Raw genomic sequence first — 26871 nt, 5'->3', positions numbered from 1 at the left:
GACGTAACTGCCATGGGGCAGAGCAGCTGTCCCCCAGCACCACCCTCTGGACATGGTCAGCCAGGAAGGAGCGGAACCACCGTATAGCGGTGCCCCCAACTCCCAACCCAGCCAACCTATCCAGAAGAACACCATGGTCGATGGTGTCGAAAGCCACTGAGAGGTCCAGGAGTATCAACAGCGTCACCCTCCCCCTGTCTCTCGCCCAGCAAAGGACATCATACAGGGCAACCAAGGCAGTCTCCATACCAAAACCCGGCCTGAAACCCGATTGAAATGGATCCAGAAAATCCATTTCATCCAGCAGTGCCTGGAGTTGCCCGGCCACAACCCGCTCCAACACTTTGCCCAAATAAGGGAGGTTCACCACTGGTTGGTAGTTGACCACCAGCCTTGGGTTCAGGTTAGGCTTTTTAAGGAGTGGTCGAATTACCACCTCTTTCAAGGCGGTAGGGACCACTCCCTCTCTCAAAGAGGCATTCACGGCCTCCTGGACCCAGGTGCGAACCCCCCTGGCTGATCTTCCAATTAGCCAGGATGGGCAAGAGTTGAGCGGAGTGGTGGTAGAACGGACAGATCCAAGCACCCTGTCCACATCCTCGAGTCTCAACAATTGAAACTCATCCATTAATACTTCACCTAAGCACGGTGCACTGGACACATCCTCTGATTCTGCAGTAACTGTGGAGTCCAACCCACTGCAAATCTGAGTGATTTTTCCCTCAAAATGGATGGCAAACTCATCACAGCGAGCTGATGAGCAGTCCAGGACCTCCACCCGATTTCCCGGTTGAAGAAGATCCCGGACCACCCGAAACAGCTCTGCTGGACGACATTCTGAGGAAGCAATACGGCTGGAGAAATATTGCCATTTCGCCAGCCGTATTGCCACGAAATAGGCCCGATAATGGGCTCTAAGTCGTGTTCGGTCGGACTCCCAGTGGGATTTTCTCCACCTGCGCTCCAGCAGTCTCCCCTCTCACTTCATCGCCTGCAGTTCAGAAGTATACCAAGGAGCTGTCTGGGCTTGGCGAGAAGGGAGAGGGCGCTTAGGTGCAATCGTGTCAACTGCCCGGGTCATTTCCCTATTCCATAGGGTGACCTGAGCTTCGACAGGAGCGCCGACCATTTCAGATGGATAATCCCCCAGAGCATTCAGGAATCCATCTGGATCCATTAGTCTCCGAGGGCAGATCATCTTAATAGATCCCCCACCCTTGCAGAGGGGAGAAGAAGCTAATAGACTAAACTTGATCAGGAAGTGGTCTGACCATGACAATGGGGTCACAACCAGCCCCTCCACATCCAAACCACCATCTTCCAGTCCCATTGAGAAAACCAGGTCCAAGGTATGGCTCTTCTCATGCGTCGGGCCGATGACACATTGAGACAGCCCCATGGTTGTCCTGGTGGCCATGAAGTCCTGAGCCGCCCCAGTCAAGGCAGCCTTGGCATGGATGTTGAAGTCTCCCAGCACCAACAGCCTGGGAGTCCTCAACACTAGGTCTGAGACTACCTCCGTCAGCTCAGGCAGGGAGACTGTTGGTATGCAGCAGGGTGGACGGTACACCAACAGAATCTCCAATCTGTCTCACAAGCCCAACACACAATACAGGCCCTCAAGACCTCCTCTCAAAGGGATAGGAAGCCTGGCCAAGGAGATAGAACTCCTATAGACTATAGCAACCCCCCCTCCCCGACCCTCCGAGTAACATTGGTGCTGGACTGAGTACCCAGGGGGACACAGCTGGGAGAGGGGGACACCTCCCTCCTCTCCCACCCAGGTCTCAGTAATGCACGCCAAGTCAGCACCCTCATCCAGAATTACATCATGGATGAGGGCAGTTTTATTTTGTACTGACCTGGCATTCATCAACAGCACCGTGTGGCTCAAGGGTTTGCTGATATGGTCACTTGATGCCATCTGGTTGGGGGTAGGACTAGAAGAGGGGATAGATGTAAGATATCTAACCTCCTACGCGGGCATGTTCTACCCCCAACGCCATTCCTTTCCCTACCCAACACCACCTCAATAGCTGCCCCCTCCAACGCTCTCCCCCCTTCCTGTTCCCTAAAATCCACTGTGGGTCTCTTCTTAATTGATGGCAATTAATCACAATTTAAAATAAGTTTTAAAAATATATAAAATAAAACCTTTCTAAAGCCCCTTCTCTCCCCCCCCCCCAGCCATGTGGCTCATGTTGAGAGGGGGGGTGAGGCAGCCAGGAGCAGCTGGTCCCAGTCCTGCAGGCACAGAGGGAGGCTGAGCCAGCTCCCTTGAGAATGAGCTGGCAGCCAGCAGGGGTCCAACCACAGTTCCACTGCCTCTCACCCAGTGGGCTGTGGCCGGCAGATGGTGTTGGAAATGGCCTGTAAGGCCACTGAGTCCAACCTCCTACTCAATGCAAGAATCCCAGTAATAATACACCTGACAGATGGTTGTCTTACCTTCTCTTGAGTGCCTCCAGCATTGGAAGGCTCATCATGTCCTGAGGTAATTGCTTCTATTGTCATATTGTTCTAACAGTTAGAAAGCTTTTCCTGATATTCAGCTGAAACCTAAGTTCTTGCAACTTGGGGACATGTCCTTGCATACCATTCCCTCTGGAAAGATTGAGAACAGACCCTGCCCCTCCTCTGTATGGCAGCTTTGAAGAGTGCTATCATATCTACGCTCAGTCTTCTTTTCTCAAAGCTAAACATGCATAGTTCTTTCTTTATTTCCTCATAGAGCTTGGTTTCCAGTCCCTGATCATCATTGTTCCACTGTTCTGAACTTGTTCCAATTTTTTAGCATCTTCCTAACGGGTTGTGACTAGAATTAGGCACAGTACTGAAGATCAGGGCTCAGTGGACTTGAGCTACAAAATTTCACATTAAAATATAGCAGGTAGTCTTTAAGAGGCCACAATGATTCTCTCTCTCTCTCTGCCTTTTTTTTTTTTTTTTTTGGAACTCTCACTGAATTAATGGGTATTCTGTAGTTCAGAACAACCACAGGATTTAGTCTATTGCATATCAAATCCCACTGTTTAACAACATTCTGTTGTTGTCTCTGTTGGGTCTGTTTTGCAGCAAGTTGTTCCTGGATGCCAATCTGTCTTTTGCCAGCTTGCTTTTTCTCCCATGTTGAGCAGATATTGTAGTTTAAAGAATGCCTGCCAATAGGATTCTAGTCTTTGTCTCTTTAGATATTACATGGTAATTATTATCTCACATTTCTTTTTTATCATCTTCCATTTAACAACTGATTGTCCTTTAAACAATGATTATTTTTTTTAGGTAGCAGATGATTTTGGAAGAAAGACTTAGTGTATTTTCTAGAAAGCCTTTGTATCTCGACTGGCAAATTTAATGGGAAGAATATAATGGACAGACTGCTAGATTAACTTTACCAGATTGTTCCACATATACTTGATTGAGATAAAAAAAAGAATAGTTCAGTATCATTCCTCATTCTGCCCACCCAGTTTGGTAGCTGCTTCCTAGCAAGTGATGTTGTACTTCATGCCAACTTTTTCTAAAAGACAGTGAGGATCCTGGCTATCACTTCTGGCTGGCTCCAGGCTGCAGAAGATTTCTTTGAAAATTTGTAAGAGATGAGTTTATGGTCCTTATATATTTGTTCCAAGTGTGGTAATAGGATATGTGGCCAGTACAAATGTGTGTCTTGTCATCCAGGGAGCATTGTGCCATATTAGTGATAGCATCAGTAGTGAATGTATGGTCCTCTGGAAGGATTTAATGCATGCATTTCAGAAAGAAAGAATTAAAGATTCTTTGATTTTATATAACATGGAGACTATTCCTAGACTATTCTCATCTGCTAACTGTAATTTAAGGAACTTGCTTTTGGGTGATTATTTATTTAGCAAAACATAATTGGAAAGATCCTAACGAAAACATTCTTGGTAAAGTAAGAATCAAGCTGTGCAGATGTAAGCTAATTTTTCAATGTGATATAGGTGAACTACTGGAGAGCACCAAGGAATTTCAGAAGATCAGTCTATGCTTTATAGACTACAGCAAAGCCTTTGTGTATATATCATGAGAAACTAGGGATTATTCTGAAATAAATGGGTGTGCCTTAGCACTTGATTGTCCTGATTCGTAAACTGTGTTATGGACAAGAAGTTACTGTTAGGACAGAATATGGAGAGACAGAATGATTTCCTGTAGGTAAAAGTGTCGGACAAGGGTGTGTTTTATCCTCTTATCTGTTTGTATGCAGAATGTATCATATGGAAAGCAAGACTAGATTCAGATGAAGGAGGAGTGAAAATTGGTGGAAAAACATCAATAAGATAGGCAGATACCATCTTCAGGGCAGAAAGTAGCAATGTCTTCTAATGACTTCTAGTGAAAGAAGAAAGTGTCAAAGCGAGACTGCAGAACACAAAAATCATGACTGCAGAAGAACTACACAATTTTAGTGTTGACAATGAAGAAATTGAAATGTTTAGAGATTTTGTATACCTTGGTTCAATCTTCAATCCAAATGGAGACCACAGCCAAGAAATCCAAAGAAGAATGAGACTAGGAAGGTCAGCAGTGAAAGAAGTAGAAAGGTTATCAAGTGTTGGAATCACGAAATGAGCAGGCTGATTGTCTATGTAATCACAAGTAATTAGGATAGCAAATAGTCTTAGAGAAGTTAAAGAAGTCAGCCACACACAAGGATGGATGTCTGCCAGCAGTGCTCCTGATGGGCAACTAGAAGGAGAGGACCTCATACAAGATGTCTGCCCTGCCCCCAGGAGGACTATGTTTTATTAACCTTACAAGCTCAGAGATAGTTGACAGTATACAGATAGTTGACAGAGTTCAGATAGGACAACGGTTACATAACGCCATTATGATTGGCCCAAGGAAAGGCAATTAAGCAAGTTCTCTGTCACCTATGAGAAAGAAGAATGGGAGGCAGCTCTTCCCAGAAGCAGCTGTGGCATCATCCAGGAGGGTTTGCCCTGCTACTGTAGAATGAGCCAACAGCTTAGCAACTTTGGGAAGGGGCATTTCCCCACAATCAAGTGTAAGGATGTGTCACTGGAGACCAAGGCCAAGATCACCCACACTCTTGTACACAGTCACCATGTATGATTGTGAAAGCTGGACAATGAAGAAAGCTTTCAAGAGAAGGAAAGCTTTTATCATCCATTTTTGGACATTGTAGGATTCCTTTGTTGTGGAAAAGGTTGGTGATTATAGTTGATGACCCACTAAATTAATCATTAGTAAACTAGGTCAGCATATGATACTAAATGAATGAATCAGCTCTTCTTGTGGTTGCTAAGAGGTATGTGGGTAGATAATTATTTTTTTGTAAAAGATATTTAAACACATTCCTTTTTTGGGGACATTGTTTTCTTATTCATTAGTCATGTAACTATTACCACCTGCAATTAACACCCAGTTGCCTTGACAGCATGTGTCACTGTTGTACTTATAAATAGAGATGGGGATATTCATATACGAATACAAGTATGTAGCTGGAGTTAACGAGGGTCCGGCCCCTGGAGGCGGACTGTCCACTCATGCATCCATGGGTGGCGGCTCTTCCTCTCTTCCTTCCAGTTGCTCTGGACCACCACTCGGCTAGCCACTCGGCAGCCTTGCAGGGAGACTCATCCTCCCTTCCTCTGCCAGGAGTGGCTAGCCAACCAGGAAGAGAATGGTGGTCAGGAGTGATTGGAAGGATGAGTGGGGCCAGAGACTTGAAGAAAGTACAGTAAAATCATGGCAGCTTCTGTTCTAAATAGTCATTAATGTTTTGCTCGGAAGTCAGGTAGACATCCTGTTGCTGTACCACCACCATCTCGGCATGAGTGGATGGTACAATAAGTAAATCTCCCTGCATCCAGGGATATTGTTATTATTTCAAGAATTGTTCAGTGTAGTTTCTCAGTCATTTTTTTTTTATTCAAAACACCGGTTAAATACAAAATTGCCCCTCTGTGAACAGAAAGAACTATTCCATTGGCAAATGGAACTAGTATCGCTACTGGAGAAAAAAGACAGGCTGTTAGTCTTCAACCGTCGTTCTTTTCTTTTGCCTCTTGTTACCGTTTCATTAAGAGAACTGGAAATTCAGGAGAACCGGAGGAAATAATTTACTACCATTTTAGAATAGGGCTGGGCAATGGGTAGATGCTATAGAACTGCATCTGCTCTAACCAGTGTAGCCACCAGTAAGGGATGTTGGGAGTCCAATATCTGGAGAGCCACACTTTACCCAACCCTAGTTTGCAGGATTGAAATACTGATTGAAGCTTTGTTCAGTTGTGCAGATACCTGACTTATATAAATATTGATTAGGTTCCCTTTTAGTTGATGTACAAATTGGGAAATAATTAGGACCTATGCAACTGTTGCTGGTTGGTGCAATGTGATCAGACAAACAGACTCCCTTCAGATTTCAAGATGCTGCAGTTCTGGTTCATATTTAGGGACATCAACATTAATTTATGTTATTTGTATTGTATTTCCAAGAATCCCACCAGCATTCTTGTCAAATGAAGTCTGTTAATGCTTTGCAAGGGTTTTTTTAGTCCCCATCCAGAAATTTATTTGTAGTGTTGTTCTTTTTTTAAAAAAAATATATATTCTTTTTTATACATTTTATACACTACATTTTCCCATTGACTACTGGACATTTTAATAATATACGTTTTCCAAACATATGAATGCTTTTGTGCACTTTTTTGCTTCACTGAAATATATCACAACCCTCAGGAAGCATGCTGCCTGTATAGATTTTTAAGATGTGAAGCACTTCATGCCCTTGCTTAGTTGTAGGAACTGCAAAATGATTATTATTATTTTTTTGGAAAATGCAAACCCAGCAAATTTATTACCATCTGTATTCTAACATAATGTTGATCTTTCTCACAACTGAAGAAAACAGCAGGAGGTCACTTTAGGTTATTTCTTGTAAAAACATTGTGCCTTCCAGTTATTAGGATATGACAGTTAGGGCAAAACTCTTTAAATGTGTGACAAGAAGCCAAGAAGCTATCTTAAATTGCTTTATCCTGTTTCTTTTTTCTGTGATTTAAGATTTCTCCACATAACTTTGGAATGTAATCTTGTTTGGTTTTTTTAAAAACAGTTTTTTCCTCAATGGGGAATAATTTTTAAAGCATTGCAGAATATTTGTGCCTGGGGCGCAGTGCCTGGATATGCAGTAGTCTTGATTGTAGACAAAGTCTGGAAAGGTTTTCAGTGTTTTTTATGTGTCCGTTGCAGATAAAGGGTGCAGTTCTTAATTTTCAGTACACCCTTCTCACAGACTTCCATTCTCTAGCAAAGCAGCATCCTGTGAACAATGCTCTGAGAAGCTTGTAATTATAAAGAAATAGATGGCTGTGTTTTGTTATTAATGCCCTTGTTTTATTCAGGACAGATTATGCCGAATTAGTATGGAAGATCAATGTACTTTAAGGGGATTCATCCTTCTAATGTAGCATTTATTACTGGGACAATTGCAAGTATAACAAAGTAAATATATTTAATCAATAGCCCTGTTTTCTTCCAGTGTACTTGGTAACACCATCTTAATCTGACAGAACATGGAAACAGCTTCTATTTTGCAAGGGAATAAATTACGAGTTGACCTCAGCAAACATTTAAGGCAAAGAAAGCACTAATACTCCAGATATAAAATCACAGTCCACTTCATTGTTTCTTATGCTAGGGTTTTGTGTGCATATTTTTAAAGAAATTATCCAATAATTACTAAAGTAACAGGGAAGTCACTGGATCTCAATTAAAACTTATTTCCCTGCTTTTAAGGATGGGAGAGTCTATCTATGATTTATAAGCTCTAATTATGAAATATTTATTGAAGAACAAACAAAAACTGAATGAAGAAACAAAGTAAAATGCAAGAGCAGATGGCGGGTGGAATCTTTAACGGTCTCCCAATAAAGAATATGACTGTCATTTTCCATTACTCTGCATTAAAGTAAACTCTTTACAGTAAGGTTGTAACAAATAATAATGTTTCTCGTCCTTAATGAAGAATTTAATCCATGTCATAAAACTAAACTCTCATATATCTTTATTTTGACTTGAATGAAATATTTTGCCCATTCTTTTCACTTTCTTTTTTTCCTTTTTTTTTTCCTTTTGCATTTTAGTAGAGCTGTAATTATTCTGTGTGCCTTCAGTGGGTTGACTCTTTCCCTTTTATCTAAGGCAGAACAATAGATAATATGATGGACTGAGAAATGTAATCATCTATTGACTCTGCAGGTATTTTCATACCTTTTCTCCGTATATGTGCCAAAACAGGAGAAACAGGATCATCCTGCCTTCAAGTATAGCATATTCAGCAAGAAGCACAAAAGAGATTTCTACAGATGTAGAATTCTCTTCCAAGGCTTCCGCTGAATGCATGCTGTTTCGGGAGTAGGACAAGTGGATGATGTTTCATGTCACATTGCCAGCTTGGTGAGGCCTATCCACTTGATACAGATGTATTACTGCTCCAGCTGATGGTCATGAGAAAAGAAGACTGAAGCATGACACTTAAAACCAGTAATCAGTTTCTCATCAGCTACAAAATAAAAGTAGACTGTGTTTAGGAAAGCTTGTCATCTGCTCAGCCTCTTTTTGAGATGTTGTATGACTGATACTTATGATACCATATGTATTAATCATCCTATTTATTGCCAAGATATGCCTATTATTCCTATAAGCCTGTGGAAATGGCCTTTCAAAATTCTGCATGCTGCATATATGTACATAGAATCATAAAAATTTCGAGTACCATTACAGAGAAAAATTATCCCAACAGTTTCAAAGAGACTGGCCAACAGTATCTCACAGATGGTGTCAGTTTCTCACATGTTCACCATTAACAATCGATATGGTGCAGCAATGTGCTGTCAAGTGCCTCCACTTATGACCATAATCCGTTCCAGGCGATGGACATAACTCAAAATGGTCGTAAGTCGAAGCACCATTTCCCACAGGCATGCATTGAAATGCAATTAATCCGTTCCAGCCAAATTAAAAAAAAAAAAATCACTGCAAGACTCATTGGAAATGCGATTAATCCCTTCCGGCCGAAAAAAGAAAAGAAAAGCAATCAAATGAGCAAGACCCATTGGAAATGCACAGAAAATAAACGGAGCAGATCGGAAATGCACAGAGAACAAAGGGGGCAGGTCAGAAATGCAAAGAAAAGGAAAAAGCAAGGGAAGCATGCAGGACTCATTGGAAATGGGGGGAAACCAAAAAAGCAACAAAACCCCCCAAGACCCATCGGAAATGGGGGGAGGCCAAAAACAAACCAACTCCCCAAGGCCCATCAGAACTGGGGGAAAACAATCCTAAAAGCAACAAAACCCCCAAGACCCATCACAGCGCAGAAACATAATCTCCCCAACTCAAATCCATACTGCAAAAACACCCAGAACAGTTTTTTTAAAAAGCAGGAAACAGCACCTAACCTTACAAGGCAGCCTGAACGCCTCCCTGCAAACACATACACACACTCTCAGAAGCAAAAGGAGGCAGTCCCAAGACTCCTCCTCCGATGCACACTCTCTAACTGCTGGGGCGAAAGAGCTACAAAGAAGCAGCCTTATCGCCACCTACAGTTATCAATTTGAATTTCCCACCTTTTTTTGCTGCCTTTTTCTGTTCATAAGCGGAAGCTCTGGTTGCAAGTAGAAGCAAAATTTTGCGGCCAGAGCTGGTTGTAACTCGAAATGGTTGTAAGTAGGGACGTTTGTAAGTTGAGGCACCACTTTATAGTGACTCTAATAGGGTTTTCAAGGTAAGTGAGATATTTAAGGAGTGTTTTTACCAATTCTATCCCCCCGCCACCAGTGAGTTTCCATGCCCAAGTGGAGTTTCAAATCCTGGTCTCCAGAGTCCTAGTTCATCAGTCTGTCTACTATACCCCATTGGATATACACTACCTCAAAATGGGTGCAGTTATTAAGTTGGGGGAATCTTCAGTGAACTTCTATTTTCTGTGGAATAATGAAAAGAAATTTCAGAATGTTTCATAGAAAATTGCTTTCTGATAAAATGATTATAATTCCTTCATCATTCTTCAGTTTCCCTGCCTGTCTGAACCCTTTGAAAAGAGCTGACTTCTTCCTCTGGTCTTTAATGGAACAAGTGGGGAGGGACAGGTTGGTGCAAGGGGAGTGGCAGTGTCAACTGCCACAGAAGAGACTGTACAGTGAAAGACATGACATACACAAGCACTCGCGAAGCCACGTCATGAGTAAAGTAATGAGAAGAATCCTGAATTTCATTCATGAGAATTTCTCTGAAATTGTTCCTTGTTTAGAACTCTTTTTGAAAGGAATTTCCTTTCTCATATTGAATGAGTGCACTTGAAATTCTCATGAGAGAAATGCTTCGCACTGTACTAATTACTTCCAACAGTTTGTGATAGAATTATCCTGTCTTAACTTTCAGTGTCAAACTCCACTCTAAATTCAAGCCTCACTCCCAACTGTATCCATTATGCCTGTGCCTGAACCTCTAAGATTATACTCCAAGTGTCTGAGGACACAGATTGTAATCTATGAAAGTTTGTGATATAATAATTTTGTTCATCTTAATAATGATCTCATATCCACCTCTCTCCTCTCTCTTTGTCTGAGGAAAGCATTTATATCCAATGGCTTTGTAGCTTCTTAAAATGCTTTTAAACAATGGTTTTCTTGTGCTACCTCATTGATATGGTTTTAAGTGGGTTTTCACAGAAGGGCATCTTTCATTTTACCCCCACTGCTTTTCCATTTTTTCCCATAGTGTAGAACAGTTGCTAACAAATGTTAAGGGGGCTTAGGGATTAAAAAGAGGCAACAACTAGAACTTTAATCTGTATCGATTGTTCTTTGCTTTCTTATATGTCTAGTTATCCTTTGTCTCCAGCCTCTCTTAGCAGGTATATAGAAAGCACAGAAGTACTGTATAACAAAATGCATTCATATCAATTCATATAATCAGTTCAGTAGAGCTGCTTCACTGCTGTATTGATTTTTGCCATCTAACTTGGTTAATCAAATCAAGTGCCAGAATCCTCTGACTGATCCAACCCTTTTTCCTGCAAAGAGCATGAAATGCTCCATGAGGACTTTGAAGCAGCAAGGGCACCATCTGTGGATTGGTTTAAAGGGTTTTAATTCATTTGAGAAGAACCGTTGCTTGGGCTGAAACACTGAAAGAGGTCTCCCTCTGTAAAATATGCAAACAGTAGGTTAAGCCTGCAAATCATCCAACTATTAAATGCCCGCTGTATGCAGTCTTTTGCATATCTACAGCTGGGATGGAAGGATTATATTTTCTAGACTACAAATCCTGGAATATCCAGCAAAGACTGTGGATATAGTGCTTGGATAAAAGTCCTCATTGCTGGTTTTTCTGTGGCAAGCTGTCCTGAAAGCTTTACTAAATCCATCTTATGGAACTGCATTTTGTTTCGTTGTCTATCCAAATGTGTAGTTTCCAAACATTTATTAGTTAATGAACTTTCCATTAGTGAAAAGCATGAAATGAGTATGGAAGTGGAATTTTCAAGCAGCTCGTCTTGCAAATTATGAGAAATGGTGTTTCTTGGTTAGCTAGGGTCTCTGTGCCTATGGAAAGTGATCTATGGGTAGAGGGTACTCCTTTATGAGAGTCTTCTATGTGTTTGCACAAAATGCCTGAATAGGGCTAGAGCTGAGACAAAGACTGAGTTTCACGTTGTCTTCCAGAAGATGAATGCCACAGAGAACACCTCGGATGACAACAAATATCTGAAAAGTAAAGCAATGAATCTGCCTCTCCTGCTCATATTATATTGCTGCATATTTGTGGCAGAGGTTTGTGTTTTAAAAGCTGTGTATAAAACATTATGTTCAAAAAGAAGAGAGCAGTGACAGAAATCAAGCCAACAAGATAAATGTTGGGCTCTGAAGTAAACAACATTTATAGCTTTATACCTCCCATTTGTCTTTACTGATGGATGGGTGGATTGATTGATTGATTATTTGACTTCTACCCCGCCCCTCTAGAGTCTACTCAGAGCGGCATACAAACAGTTATAAAACATCATAAAGTATAATAATATAACATCGTCATTATAATTATCAAAACATGTCATAAAACAATCACATGGATTGCTCTTCATGGATGAAAACAGGAGAAAGTGCTGTTTTCCATTCAAGTAAATTTGGCTTAGGGTTTTTACAAAGTGGAATGTTGGTTCAGTTGTATCTCGGCAGAAACAAGTAGCTGTCAAAAGATGAAACATTCATAAAATGGAGCAGCTAATGTTAGGACTTCAAAAGGAAAAGCTCAAAAGTTTCAAATCTCCATTTACCGCTGAAGTTTATTTAGGTTGCAGTCGAGTGCCATTTTACCAGAGAGTAAGCTCCACTGGATTCAGTGAGACTGACATCTGAGTAGGTATGTATAAAATTATGTGACCTTGCCAAGTCACTGTCTCTTGGTTGATTTAAAGTACTGGATTGTTACAGCCTTGCAATGGCATGCATTCCTTTAAAGCAGGAAATATAAAGCAATAAATATATCTGCTGATTTTAAGAAATATATTAGGAAATTACATAGCTAGTATGTGCAAATATTGTTAGGAGCAGGTTCTTCCCATACGCAAATATACCTTCTGTTTAACCTTTTGTTTATCTTCCTCGTCGAAAGAGCATGCCCTTTGGGATCGGTATCCGTGGTTTCTCTTATCCATGGTATGAAAATATTAGAAATACTAAAAAAAAACCTAGAAATACATATTTCCCCCATATATTTATTGCAACTGGCTACTAGAAGGAGCCAGAGCCATATTATGTCTTCTTCTTCTTAGCATGGTCCGTGGCTCCCTCTAGTGACCTGTTCTGGAAATACATGGTGAAAAACTTTTTTTCTGGAATTTTTTCCTTTTACCATGCTATGTATAGTATTCACTATTGTTATCCAAGTTATTAAGCTTAAGATTCTTCCCCAACTGTTATATGGTATACCAACTTGGATTCTCGGATTTCACACAAGTATAGAAAGTGTTCTTTCAATTTTTCTAAGATCCATTCTGGGAATTTCAAGATGCATCCCTGCAGCTGCTTTATGATTAGGGACTGGTCTAACATCACTAGAATGTAGTGCTTGGCTCTTTGCTTTTAGATATTGGAACAAGGTAATACATGCTGATCCCTTCATTGGATATCTTAACCTTATACAGAAAGATGTCCATAATAGCTCATGGCTCAAAGCTTTTCCAGCCAAACTGCATCTACTAGGGCTCTCTATGGACTTTCGTTATGCCCAGGAACCCAAGGCAGCCAACTCTACCCTAGAAAAAATGGATTAGGGACTTTCAATATTCTATTTCAAAGGCTCGCAAAACATGCTCCATCTTGCACCTTGACGTAAACTATAATTTCTCCCAAAGTGCTAGGTATTTGGAGAATCTGATTATGCCAAAATACAGGCACGTCTTTTCAAGAGCCCGATTTAACTGTCTCCAATCTGCAATTTTAGATGGGAGATATTCTGGCATCCCTTACGAAAAAAGGTTGTGTCCTTGTAAGGATAGAGAAATTGAAACTTTGTAGCACATCCTTTTTGAGTGTCATTTTTACAGAAATGAGCGTATCAAAGTCTTCAAGCCCATAATGAATGTCTTCCCATGTAGGACTCTGATTTGGCATACAAAATATTTATTATGCGACGCGAACAAGATAACCGCTGAATCAGTGGCCAAATTCCTTCTCTCTGCCCAAAGAATATGAAAGACAATCTTGACCTCTACCTAACTCCATCATAAAATAATATATGGGTAATCTATTTTATTAATTTATACTGTTTTAGCTGTCTTGAAATGTTTTAATTGCATATTATCTATTTTAAGTATTATATATATGTATCCTATTGGGTCGGAAATAAAGACCTACTGATTGACTGACATATAGAATGGATGTAGCAAGCTCCTGGTTTTGTCCTGAGCATGAATTCAAATGCTTGCATCGAGCTTATTTAAATATTTGGTAACCAGGCAAATATAAGCCTCCCTCTACACATGCTTCCATTGCTCTTATATGGAAGGTAATATTCTGAAGAACTTTCTTCTGTTTATTTACTTATTTGTTGAACTTATATGCCACCCATTCCACCCAAAGGTCTCTGGGCAGCTTACAACAATTAAAATTCAACTAAAATACAGTAAAAGATAAAATGTTTTGTAAGTCACCCTCTATATGAGAACACTGTGAGGAAGGGACATTGTTGATGTGGTTCCCCCATTAGCCCTAGCCACCACAGCCAGTGGTTAAGGGGTCATGGAAGTTGCAGTCTGAAAACATCTGGAGGGCTAACATTTGCCTACCTCTGTTTTAGAGGGTAGCCTAAATGAAATGAAATTGTATTTTCTATAAACAAAGCAAACATTAATATCATTAAGCAACGGCAAATAAATAAGTCATAAGAATGTAATTTACTTAAATTTGAGCAACTTCTAAGAGTGCATATTTATGGAACTAGCAAGACTCGGGAATTATAACATTTGTTTGTTTTAATATTAATATTCTTTAAATGCTGAATAGAGAAAACATAAATTACATTGCTGTAATTTATGCTGTCTTGTCGTGGCGAAGGGGCTTGAGTAATTCAGAGAAACTATGGCCTATGCTATGCAGGGACACTCAAGACGGACAGGTCATAGTGGAGAGTTCTGACTAAATGCGATCCACATGAGGTAGGAACTGGCAAGCCACTCCAGTATCTTTTCCAAGAAAACCCCATGAACAGAAACAAAAGGATAAAAGATATGACACTAGAAGATGAGCCCCAGGGCGGAAGGTGTCCAAAATGCTACTGAGGAAGAGCGGAGGACAAGTACAAGTAGCTCCAGAGCTAATGAAGTGGTTGGGCCAAAACCAAAAGGACACTCAGCTGTGGACGCGCCTGCAAGTGAAAGGAAAGTCTGATGATGCAAAGAAAAATACTGCATAGGGACCTGGAATGTAAGATCTATGAACCTTGATAAGCTGGATGTGGTCAAACAGGAGATGACAACAATAAACATTGACATCCTGGGCATCAGTGAACTAAAATGTATGGGAATGGGCGAATTCAATTCAGATGATCACCATATCTACTATTGTGGGCAAGAATCCTGTAGAAGAAATGGAGTAACCCTCATAGTCAACAAAAGAGTGTGGAAAGCTGTACTGGGATACAATCTCAAAAATGAGAGAATGATTTCAATATGAATCCAAGGCAGACCTTTCAACATCACAGTAATCCAAATTTATGCACCAACCACCGATGCTGAAGAGGCTGAAATTGACCAATTCTATGAAGATCTACAACGCCTTCTAGAACTGACACCAAAGAAAGATGCTCTTCTCATTATAGAGGACTGGAATGCTAAAGTAGGGTGTCAAGAGATAAAAGGAACAACAGGTAAATTTGGCCTTGGAGTTCAAAACAAAGCAGGGCAAAGGCTAGTAAAGTTTTGTCAAGAGAACGAACTGGTCATCACAAACACTCTTTTCCAACAACACAAGAGGTGACTCTACACATGAACATCACCAAATGGGCAATACTGATATCAGATTGATTGTATTCTCTTATATTATCTGCAGCCAAGGATGGAGAAGCTCTCTGCAGTCACCAAAAACAAGACCTGGAACAGATTGTGGCTCTGATCATCAGCTTCTTATAGCAAAACTGAAGAAAGTAGGAAAAACCACTGGGCTAGTCAGGTCTAATCTAAACCAAATCCCTTATGAATACACAGTGGAAGTGAAGAACAGATTTAAGGAACTAGATTTGGTGGACAGAGTGCCTGAAGAACTATGGATGGAGGCTCGTAACATTGTACAGGAGGCAGCAACTAAAACCATCCCAAAGAAAAGGAAATGCAAGAAAGCAAAGTGGCTGTCCAATGAGGCCTTACAAATAGCAGAGAAGAGAAGGGAAACAAAATGCAAGGGAGGTAGGGATAGTTACAGAAAATTGAATGCGGACTTCCAAAGAATAGCAAGGAGAGACAAGAGGGCCTTTTTAAATGAACAATGCAAAGATATAGAGGAAAAGAATAGAAAGGGAAAAACCAGAGAACTGTTCAAGGAAATTGGAGATGTTAAAGGAGCATTTTGTGCAAAGATGGACATGATAAAGGACAAAAATGGTAGGGACTTCATAGAAGCAGAAGACATCAAGAGATGGCAAGAATACACAATTATACCAGAAAGATCTGGATGTGGCGGACAACCCATATAGTGTGGTTGCTGACCTTGAGCCAGACATCCTGGAGAGTGAAGTCAAGTGTGCCTTAGAAAGCATAGCTAACAACAAGGCCATGGCATTCCAGTTGAACTATTTAAAATCTCCTCCCTTTATCCAAATAATATTTTTGCGAACTTAGACAAACTGAAAGAGTACAGCAGGTCAAGTGTAACCCAGTGAATATTGTGGCTGAGTGGGGATTGGGAGCTGTGTCTCCCAAATCTTAGTCCAACTCTCTAATCACTGCACCACACTAATTCATACAATCAGTGAATATAGAATTAATTCAGTTAATTGTGAATTAATTAAAATCACTTTTAGTATAATCAAAACTGCACAAACTTGTTCTAGAGTTTAGGGTAGAATCTAGTGGATCTGCGATGCCTTCTGTCATACTTGGGCACATCATGAGAAAATGACTCATTGAAAACGGCAGAAATACTGGAACACGTTGAAGGCAACAGAAAAGGAGGACCAAATAAGAGCTAGATTGACTCAATAAAGGAAGACACAACTTTGAGTTTTCAAGCGCTGAGCAGGGTTGTTGGCAATAGGATATTTTGGAGGTCACTCATTGCTGTAAGTTGGACGTTTCTTGACAGCACGTAACGACAGTGCCCTTGCGCTTTTACTGTGTTACATCAGTGCAACAACTAGTGCAGTGCTTCCCACCACTTGTTGGATTTCAGTGTCAAGAAGCCTCAGCAAATGCAACCAATCAACAAAGAGTCTAAGAACTGGAGTCCATCAACATATATATAGGAAGCAAAATCAGTGAACTACAATGTTAAAAATAAGTTACATTCTTACATTACTCTGGAAATCTGCCTTAGTGATGCAAATCCCACTCCTTTATTTGCTGGAAAGGAAGAAATGTTACTGCCTAACAGCCCAGGAGAGAGGAAGAACCAAAATAGCTGCAGGGAACTGCTATGGATTCTCTCTTGGCTCTCTGCATCAACAGAATTTTTAACTAAGATCCAATTACAGAATATTCATTATTGATGATAATAAGTGAGCTGTAAAAAACATGCATTTACTTTTTGTTTCTAGGCGCAATCAGAAATTTCAGAAACCTTTTTTAAACGTGTAAGTTCAGCAATGTTCAAATCAGTCTAAAATGTGCCCAGGATTCCATTTTTTTTCAAGAAAGCAGAAGTACAGCAACTGTGTATGTGTATATGTATGTCTCTCTGTGTGTTTCATTTTACTCCTCCCATCTTCCAAGAAACTAGGAACAGAATACTTGGTGTACTGGAAGAGAACATGCTATGCCAGATCCAGGTAGCAGATCTCTGATTCCAGAGCTTAGAACTACATTTGATCAAAATCCAGTGTCATGGCAGTGGACACTTATTAATGCAACATGATTTTCCACTCCCCTCACCACCCCAAAGATGGGCAAGTTAGAAGAAAAATTGTTGGTTAACTCTGGTTGAGTCAAAAAAATCTAATTCAGGTAATTTTAAATTGGGAGGGGACACTTTTTTTAGCAATTAAGTGGATGTTGAATGGCTGTTTCAGTTTGTGTCTGCAGTTAAGTCTTACCTGAAAGAGGTAGAAATAACCTATGTTATTTTATGGTTGTTGTGGATTTTTTTTGGGCTCTTTGGCTGTGTTCTGAAGGTTGTTCTTCCTAACATTTTGCCAGTCTCTGTGGCCGGCATCTTCAGAGGACAGCAGTCAGAATTTCTGTGCTCTGCTGCAGTTGGATAGTTGAGTATTTATAGCTGTGGGATCAGATTTTCTCCTTTTCAGGAAATGGGTGATTGTGGTGATCAGCGTGCTTTTTGTTGTGGGTGTATTGTTGTGATAAGAGGGAGAGATTATCTGTCACTGTGATTGATGGGTGTCGTTAGCTGGTCTTTTGTGTGCAATGATCACTGGTCCTTGTAGCTGGGTAGAGTTCATTGACCTTTTGCAGGCTGTATTTTTCAGTGCTGGGAGCCAGGCTTTGTTAAGTTTGTTGAAGCTCTGCTGGTGTTTGTGGAATTCAATGGCTTCTCTGTGCAGTCTAACATAATGATTGCTGGTGTTGTCCAATACTTCAGTATTTTGAAATAGAATTTCATGTCCAGCTTGTTTTAGGGCATGTTCAACTACTGCCAATTTTCCCAGTTGTTTTAGTCTGCAGTGTCTCTCGTGTTTTTTGTTTCTGGTGTGGGTGCTGTTTTTTGTAGCTAAACATGCATTTTGCTCACTATCGCTGGGGACAGACTGAAATTGAGCCTTGCAGTTGTCAAAGTCTTCGAGAATACACATGTTATTTTACTCCTCCCACTCTTTTGTTAGTGGCTTAGGAAGAAGGAAATTGGTACTTGAAATTTTGGAAAACCAGTTTTCGGCCCACTCCACCAAAACACTCCTTTTATCTTCCATCCTCTCTTATAATCTGATCCTCTTTTTAAATTTAAATCTCAGTCAAATGGGCCTTTGTTCCACTGTTTGGTCTGCTGTGGGTGTCGGTTGGCTCACACTTTTTTTACAGCAATCAGATGATGTAATTGCTCAGGTGAGCCAATCCGTCCTCAGAGTGCCCCTACCCGCACATTTTGAGCCCCTGTCAGGGCTTCGCTCGCTCACTCGCTCTTTTTGGTTTGGATAAGTTTGTTCTAGTTTGGTTTTCTGTTTCCAGTGTTCATGATCACTTTACTCAGAGAAAGATCTAATTTTAAAAAGCATAAGTACTATCACTGGCTGGAAAGATGGAACTGTGTGATGGAATTTAATTTCACAAATGCTCAGGAGGATCCTATGATGTGTGTTGGTAAATATAAAAAAATTAATTCAGGCAGAAACAGAGATTTAAACATATTTATTTATTTATTTATTTATTTATTTATTTATTTATTTATTTATTTATTTATTTATTTATTTATTTATTTATTTATTTATTTATTTATTTATTTATTTATTTATTTAATTAGCTTTATACCCCGCCCATCTAGACAAATAGTCTACTCCAGGTGGCATTACAATGTTTAAAAACAATAGAAGCAATGAACATGCAAAAATCCAAGATGTAAAAATGTAAATATTAAAATACAGCAGGAGGGAAAGCCTGCCTAAATAGCCATGTCTTAATTTTACTTCTAAAGATACCCAGAGAGGGAGCCAGGTGGATCTCTATGGGCAAGTTGTTCCAGAAGTGAGGGGCCACTGCTGAGAAGGCCCAGTTCCTCGTTCTTTCCTTCCAGGCCTCCCTCAGCATTAGGCCCCTCAATTGCCTGGCCTGGCTAGAACGAGTGTCTCTGACAGGAATGTGTGGGAGAAGGCGCTCTGCCAGATATTTTGGTCCTAAACCATTTAGGGCTTTATAAATAATCGTAAGAACTTTGAAATCAACGCAGAAACGAATGGGCAACCAATGCAAGGTGGCGAGTGTGGGGGAAATATGTTGGTGCCTATTCACCCCAGTTAGAATTCTGGCCGCGGCACTGTGTATTATCTGAAGTTTCCTCATCAGTCTCAAAGGCAGCCCCATGTAGAGCACATTATGTACAATCCAAAACCAAGTTATTTGGATTCAGTACTATCGAAAAATAATTATAAAGCAAAGTGTAAGTGATATATTTAGGGCTTGTCATTGACTGTAAAGAACTATTCATCATATAGCAGGATACCCTAAACTAGCATCAGCAGATTATATGTGCAAGCATAACCAATTTGCTAAGATTGTTTTTCAGCAGTTGTCTAAATTTTATAGATTATTCATAGGTGGACGTAACGAGCGTCTGGCCCCCTGGAGCCGGACCGTCCACTCATTCATCCACTGTTGCAGCTGGCGGCAGCTCTGCTTTCCCTTCCAGAGCGATTGGAAGGGAGAGCGGAGCCAGCGACAATAGCGGACACGTGAGTTACCCTCGTAAATACGAATTAATGTTATTTGCATAATTCATATTATTCGAGTATTCGAATTATACAAATTATACTATTCACATTTTTCCTCCATGAATTCCAGTCTCTACCAGTCTTAGAAAATAAAACTGAAATGCTATGCTGGGATAAGCAAGTTATAAGAGATAAACCAGTTCATTCTAATACCCTAGATATTACACTTCCAAGTAAACCACAAAGAAGAGCATAGCTTATAGAAGCAGCTTATATATCAAGAAGCAACCTCACAAGTACAAAAAGTTAAAAAAATTACAGAATTACTAAACATTAAGGCAAGAAAGAAAAAGAATGTAGAATTTTGAGGAATTCTGATTTTTGGTCTTGGCCCATGGATCTGCCTCCTGCACCAGTAACACAGAGAAAGAAATACAGTTATCATCATCATAAGTAGCAGGATAGTTACATACCATAGCAGAGCTAAATCTTGGCACTGAAAATTTCTATGTTTTATGGCTTCAACTCCTAAGCACGTGCCCAATTCCTAGGAAAGCTGCTGCCCCTTCTGAGTAGTGAGCACTGAATGGCACATGGCAATTCCTTATGTTCTATGAAGTAGTTTAACTTGAGATATGGTAACTGGCTGTCCCGGACACTAAATAGGATTTTTAGGTGTGGATGTATTTGAACTGGGTATCACACTGGCTCTTAAGACTACAAAATGAGCAAAGACATCAGAATGAATTGTGCTCTGACATTTGCATAAACAGAACAATTTTAAAGATAAGCTACAGCTTATTGTTTCAGCTTTCGACCCCAGCGTCAGTAGGAATGTTAACTTTCTGTCATATTCTTTCAAAATTCTCTGCCCTGAATTGTTTTCTATAGAGACCTATAAGAAAGGGTGGTTCTATGTCCTGTCTTTTCCTGAGTAGTTTGCATCTCTTGACCTTAATTGCTGCTTCTATCAAAGATAAGCTTCAACCTTAGAATATATGAATTTGCAGTGGGTGCCAGTGAACTGAGATCACCTATCTATTTTATTCTGGAAGAGGTTTGCACGATGTGTGACTTAGTAAGCTCAATACAGCCTATAAGCACAATGTTTTATGTTGCCCGTGTATGTGGTGATCACTCTGTCTTTGAAGTCTGAAACAGGCAGCAAAATCAAGAGTGTTGGGGAGTTTTCATGGACTGCCATAAATCTGATAGGCTTTGTTTGATAGGGTGAATTTTGTATTTTGCTGGCCTACCTGATCTAGGGTTGTGGCAAGCAATTGGAATAATTTGGTTTCTAGAGACAAACGTGAGCCCTATTTCCCATCAATATTTAGACCTTTAGTATTCATCACAGGTGTGGCTTCATGACATGCGTGGATGCCACACTATATGTTAAACTTTTAAAAATGGGTTCACGCAGTGGCCAGTGCCTTTGGACCAAGGGGAAATGAAAGTAATAGTTCTTTCACACTCTAATCACTGATATATTTCCTGGGCACAGCAAAAATATGTTTGGAGTTAGATTTGGCAAAGTTTTGCCCAGAGGTTGGAAAATCTTAAAAAACAAAATTGCTTCCCTAGGTCATTATGGTAAAATTATGACCCTCCATGTAGCACTGGTATATACGTCTTTGTGAAGATTCAGGCATACTGGAGTCTCTCAACAAATCACAGTTTTTCCCATGGCATGTGCAGCAGAGCATTAGCATAGAAAAAGACTGAGGGAATAAATGGACTCCTACAATGGATTATTTAATGGGAAGTGTTTTTGAAATATTTATATTCAGCAGTGTACCAAGGCTTATTGGTTTGAGATGGGAATTAGGCTCCTTTTCCAATGATGTTTGACTTTCCAGTTGCTCTCCGCTCTAGTAAGTCAATGTTTTTACTATCAAAGTGCTATGAGCTGATTTAAACATACAGATCCTTTCAGAGCCTGGCCGTGTTATTGAAAATAGCCCTGCTACACTAAATGAGACTTGGTTTGAATTAAACAGTTGCTACTTTCTCCATGATAAGTATCTGATTAGTCTGTGATCAGAAAGTATTAGATATCAGTGAGAAACTCATCCAAAGATAGCATCTCATGCTACCCAAAATGTCATAAAGAACATCCTGCTAAAGCTAGCTTGTAAGATTTATTTATTGATTTTATTTGATTTGATTTTTATACCGCCCATCTGGCTACTAAGTCCATTCTGGGTGGTTTACAAATTCCACAACATATAAACAACAGTACAAAAGATGAATTGAACGTCAACTTAAAAACAAAATACAACAGCAAACAACTTGCAATATAAATTAAAGTAATAAAAAGGCCTGATGGAGGGGTTGAAGGTGTAATTGTTAAAAAGCACTGCTGTATTAAGATGTTCTAAAGTCCGGGAAAGCCTGTTTAAACAACCACGTTTTTAGTAGTCTCTTGAAAGAAGGAGTGGCATGCACCTCTCTCCTGAGGTTCAGTGGAGCATGCTTATGAGTAGCAACATATAAGAAACTTTTTTTAAAAAAAAACATACTGCTCCCAGAATTCCAGGATTCTGGAAGCTGTAGCCCAGAAAACAAATGTTTCCCATCTCTGAAGATATTATGAGTATCTAAAATATGCCTTCGTTCAGGTATAGGGTTGGTTCCAGACAGTGGCTTTGGGGAACTGTCCATCAGCAATTGAGCTATGGGGCTCAACTGGTCACAATACTGCTACTTCCAAACATCTATTTGAAATTCTTGGGGGAAATTAGAGAATTTGGGTGGAGTTGTCACCAGTATGCAGATGACACTCAGCTCTATTCATCTGTTACATGTGAATGAAATGTTGGCCATCCAGAACCTGGACTGATGGCTTGATTAAGTGGTGGGCTGGATGAGGGTTACTGAGATGGAATTCTAGAAAGGCTGCAGTCCTGTAGGTGCTGCTGCATGCCTTTTGCTTACTTTGGCCAATATAACTCAGTAGAGGATATAGAACTCAGTAGAGACTCATTAAGAACACTAAGAGCTAGAAAGAAATGTTTAGTAGAATAGGTTCATAATTTTGAGCAGTCTAGGTTATTATCAGGAATGTGGGGGTTTTTTTACTAAAAGAGATGGAATTGTGAATTAGCTACCCGTATTTTTCGCTCCATAAGACGCACCTTTCCATAAGACGCACCAATTTTTTAGGAGAAGAAAACAGGCAAATATAATCTGTTTTCTTCGCTCCATAAGACGCACAGACTTTCCACCCCCCTGTTTTGTGGGGGAAAAGTACGTCTTATGGTGCAAAAAAACCGGTATATTTAAGGTACATGTGTGTGTGTACATATATGTGTGTGTGTATTTTAAATTTCCCCTTCTTTCTCTTGCAGCTCCTTCAAGCTGGAAGGAATGTCAGCATTTGGAGGCATGTTAACCAGTTCTCCCCATGACAGATTTGACCCTGCAACTTCTTTTAGGCCATATTTGATTACAGCAACAGGGACCCTTCTCAGAGCATGGAAACCCTTGAGCCTGAGCACAACTGATCACTGGTGCAACCTACATTAAACCACTGGCCTCATCTCTAAAAGCTGCGAGCAGAGCCCTGACAAAAGCCACAGCCTTAAGTACCATTCACTCTGACTGATGAAAAAAGAGGAGTTGCTTTCTTGCCCCTGTACAGAAAGAGCCATTGCCAAGGACTGCTGTTAAAGGAGTTCAATGCTAAGAATCAAGAAGAGCTAACAAAAATGATGTGGTCTAGCTAATGCCCAAGATTGTGTTTGGAAATAGATGAACAAAAATGTGAAGCACTTGAATGAATCCAGAGAAATCTATATATTTACTCCCTTCGGGAAAAAAAAGGTATTGTTTTGGATGAAAACATAAGGCCACTGCTGTCCCTTTTTGCAAATTCAAAGCCATAGAAGAGAGGGCCAATGATTCTAAAATGCTTGAAAGGAGGTGTTCTCCAGTCCTCTGCCAAAATAATCCAGCTGTTACAGATCACATCTCAATGCACTTCTAATATTTGCACTGTCACTTCCATTCAGGGGAATGAAGTAGGCCATCATTTGCACAGATGGTCATGTGAAATTTTAGTCTACGGGAAAATGTACCTTGATGGGCTTCTAGAAGAAATGAAATCCACCGGCAAAAGTGAAGAAAATTTAGTACCCTCCTGTCCCTTCAGAGTTGGAATCCTTTCTCACACAACAAATTTCCTGCTCCTTAAGACTGAGATAATTTTTAAAAAGCATCAACAGGCCAATGTGGATTTCAGAGTGGATCTAATTTTTAATACATTTTTATATCATTGTAACAGAAGAGAAATTACTTTAAAACTCACATGTTCCTAATGAACATTGACAATATCCTCCCAGTCAATACAAGGAAGAAGGAAAAAACCCATTTATACTACATATTTGACACATAACATTTTTATAGCCCGTTATCTGTCCTTCATGGAAAATGTACCAGCTAAACAGGCATTTTCAGTTTATTTTTCTAAATAAATGTGGTGTTTGTATTATTTGCAATCACTTACTTTTGCTGATTTTCATTATTAGCCCATGTTCTACCCTTCCCCCCTTCACCAAAAAGGGAGATTTCAAGACAAGAACCAAAACACTTGTTTTGCCATGTTAAATCATAATGATTTGCAGACTGAAAGCTTTAATATAAAATGTTGTTTGTAGTTATCATAAAATATATTTCTACTGGAAAATATGTATGGAAAGCAAGAAAGGCTGTATTTTAATCTTTAATTTCAGTACATAGCTTATTTTTAATATTCCACAAAAGTATTTAGTTAGTTTGCTTGAAAATTATATATAAAAAAAATCTTGGCTCAAGAACTTGAGAGTTTTCAACGAAAAGAGCCACTTCAAACATTATCAGCCTGCATGCATATGAGACAGGTCATAATCCAGCACCAAGGCCTATGTATGTTCAAAAGGATGCTAAGATTCAGTGCAGAATACAGTAAGAACTAGTTTCCTGGGCAAAGAAACAGTGTGTGTATGTTCCACATGTGTCATAGACTTTCACCTATACAGCAAGCCATTGTGCTACAACGAGATATACTCATCTGCTGGAGTCCAGCAGAGCATTTAGTCATCTGGGCCAGATTGCGGGCATAGAACATTCCTAATTATAACGCATTGTGAGGGCTAGGGTGGAGTTGGAAAGGGAACGGCAGATCAACTGTGAAGGACCCATCTGGAGCCATTCACTGGTGGTTTCCTAGTTGCTTGGTCCAAGATGCCAGGGCACACACTTTCCTAGATGTCAGAATGCTGTTGGGACAATTCAGACCTTAGCAGGAAATGTGGCACAGATCGATGACTATCAGGGCATAAGTGCCTGCATTTCCTTTCTCCCACCAATACAGAAGGGCTGGATCAAGCCCATGCTATGATTTCAACTGATGCTGATCAATAGTAGGCATGTTGCTTTGATTGCACTAGTTTTGAAAAGCTTGCAGAAGGCTTAATTCAAATATTTTGAATCTTATTGTGGATTTCAGGTGCATTCAGAGGTGATACTCCTCTTATATGTCACTCCTGAATGTTGTCAGTGCAATCTAGAAAGGAGAAAAGAGCCATTTTAAAATCAACTTATTCTAGTAAATGTGGGCTTTTCATTTGATTTATGGATGCATACAGTTCTAAAAACCAATTTTACAATCAGCCTTCCTTCCTTAGAGGTGAATTTGGATACAAAGACATATTATTATTTCTACATATATTTTATTCCTTCAGATACAGGTACTTTGAGCCTTTCTTTATTGATTGCCATTACAGTCTTCTCTTTGCAACAATGAGGGCTAAAAGCTTAATTGGTTTTTGTGCAACAACTCAGAATCTTGGGATTCTAACAAATGTTCACTATTTACTTGCAAAAATGTAACATGCAGCCATGTGACTGTGCGTGGCTCATCCCTGCTTTAGATCTCACAAGTGAAAATCATTTTGATCATGGTCTGATTCCTAAATTATACATGACATCATGTGAGTTTTGCGCAGCAGTCTAGACTTGTTTCTAGACTATAACACATGGTGCTGTTAAAAATGAAATTGTTGGTTTTGTTCTGTTACAATCTGAGGAATCAAAGAATGATAAATTATCTGATTATCTTATTCAAAATCTGTGAACAGGAAGAGTTACTGTATCCACCCAATGCAGTATTTTATTATTATCAGTTCATAGATTTCCTTTGATGCTAAAGTTGTTTTAAATAAAAATATATTTTTCCTTTTTCCAGAGTTTTCTAGCTTGCGTATCATTTTATAAACTCTCTCTCTCTCTCTCTCTCTCTCTCTCTCTCTATCCATCCATCCATCCATCCATCCATCCATCCATCCATCCATCCATCCATCCATCTATCTATCTATCTATCTATCTATCTATCTATCTATCTATCTATCTATCTATCTATCTATCTATCTATCTATCTATCTATCTATCTATCTATCTATCTATCTATCTATCTATCTATCTATCTATCTATCTATCTATCTATCTATCTATCTATCTATCTATCACACACACACACACACAAAGGGGGTTGAGGGAGAGGGAATAAAAATATGACATGAGAATACCAGCTCCTCTAAAATCACCAAATAAATGAAGCCATACAAGCTTATGGTCCAGTTCTGGAGGGCAAAGAGAGCATTCTGACATGTTTAATGTTTCCAGGATGGTTTCTAAAACATGGAGCAACATTCTCTAATCTGTTGCTCTCCACTCATGGCCAGCGGCCAGGGATGATGGGAGCAGTAGTCTTACCGTATCTGGAGAGCAGCAGGCTGAGGAAAACTG

The 26871-nt window shown here is 39.9% G+C and overlaps 1 protein-coding gene across 1 annotated transcript in view; it reads left to right on the top strand.

The window, feature by feature from the left end:
- PRR16 (proline rich 16) overlaps window positions 1–26312 on the top strand; it is a 133893-nt gene extending 107581 nt beyond the window's left edge. Inside the window, exon 3 of the mRNA XM_020803631.3 lies at window positions 23436–26312. The gene's annotated coding sequence lies outside the window, so the exon portion shown is untranslated. The remainder of the gene's footprint in view (window positions 1–23435) is intronic.
- The last annotated feature ends 559 nt before the right edge of the window (window positions 26313–26871 follow it).

This window comes from Pogona vitticeps, chromosome 2, assembly GCF_051106095.1.
Source record: "Pogona vitticeps strain Pit_001003342236 chromosome 2, PviZW2.1, whole genome shotgun sequence".
Lineage (NCBI taxonomy): Eukaryota > Metazoa > Chordata > Lepidosauria > Squamata > Agamidae > Pogona > Pogona vitticeps.
Note: the sequence above shows the minus strand (reverse complement) of the source record. Positions and strands in the feature narration are given on the sequence as shown.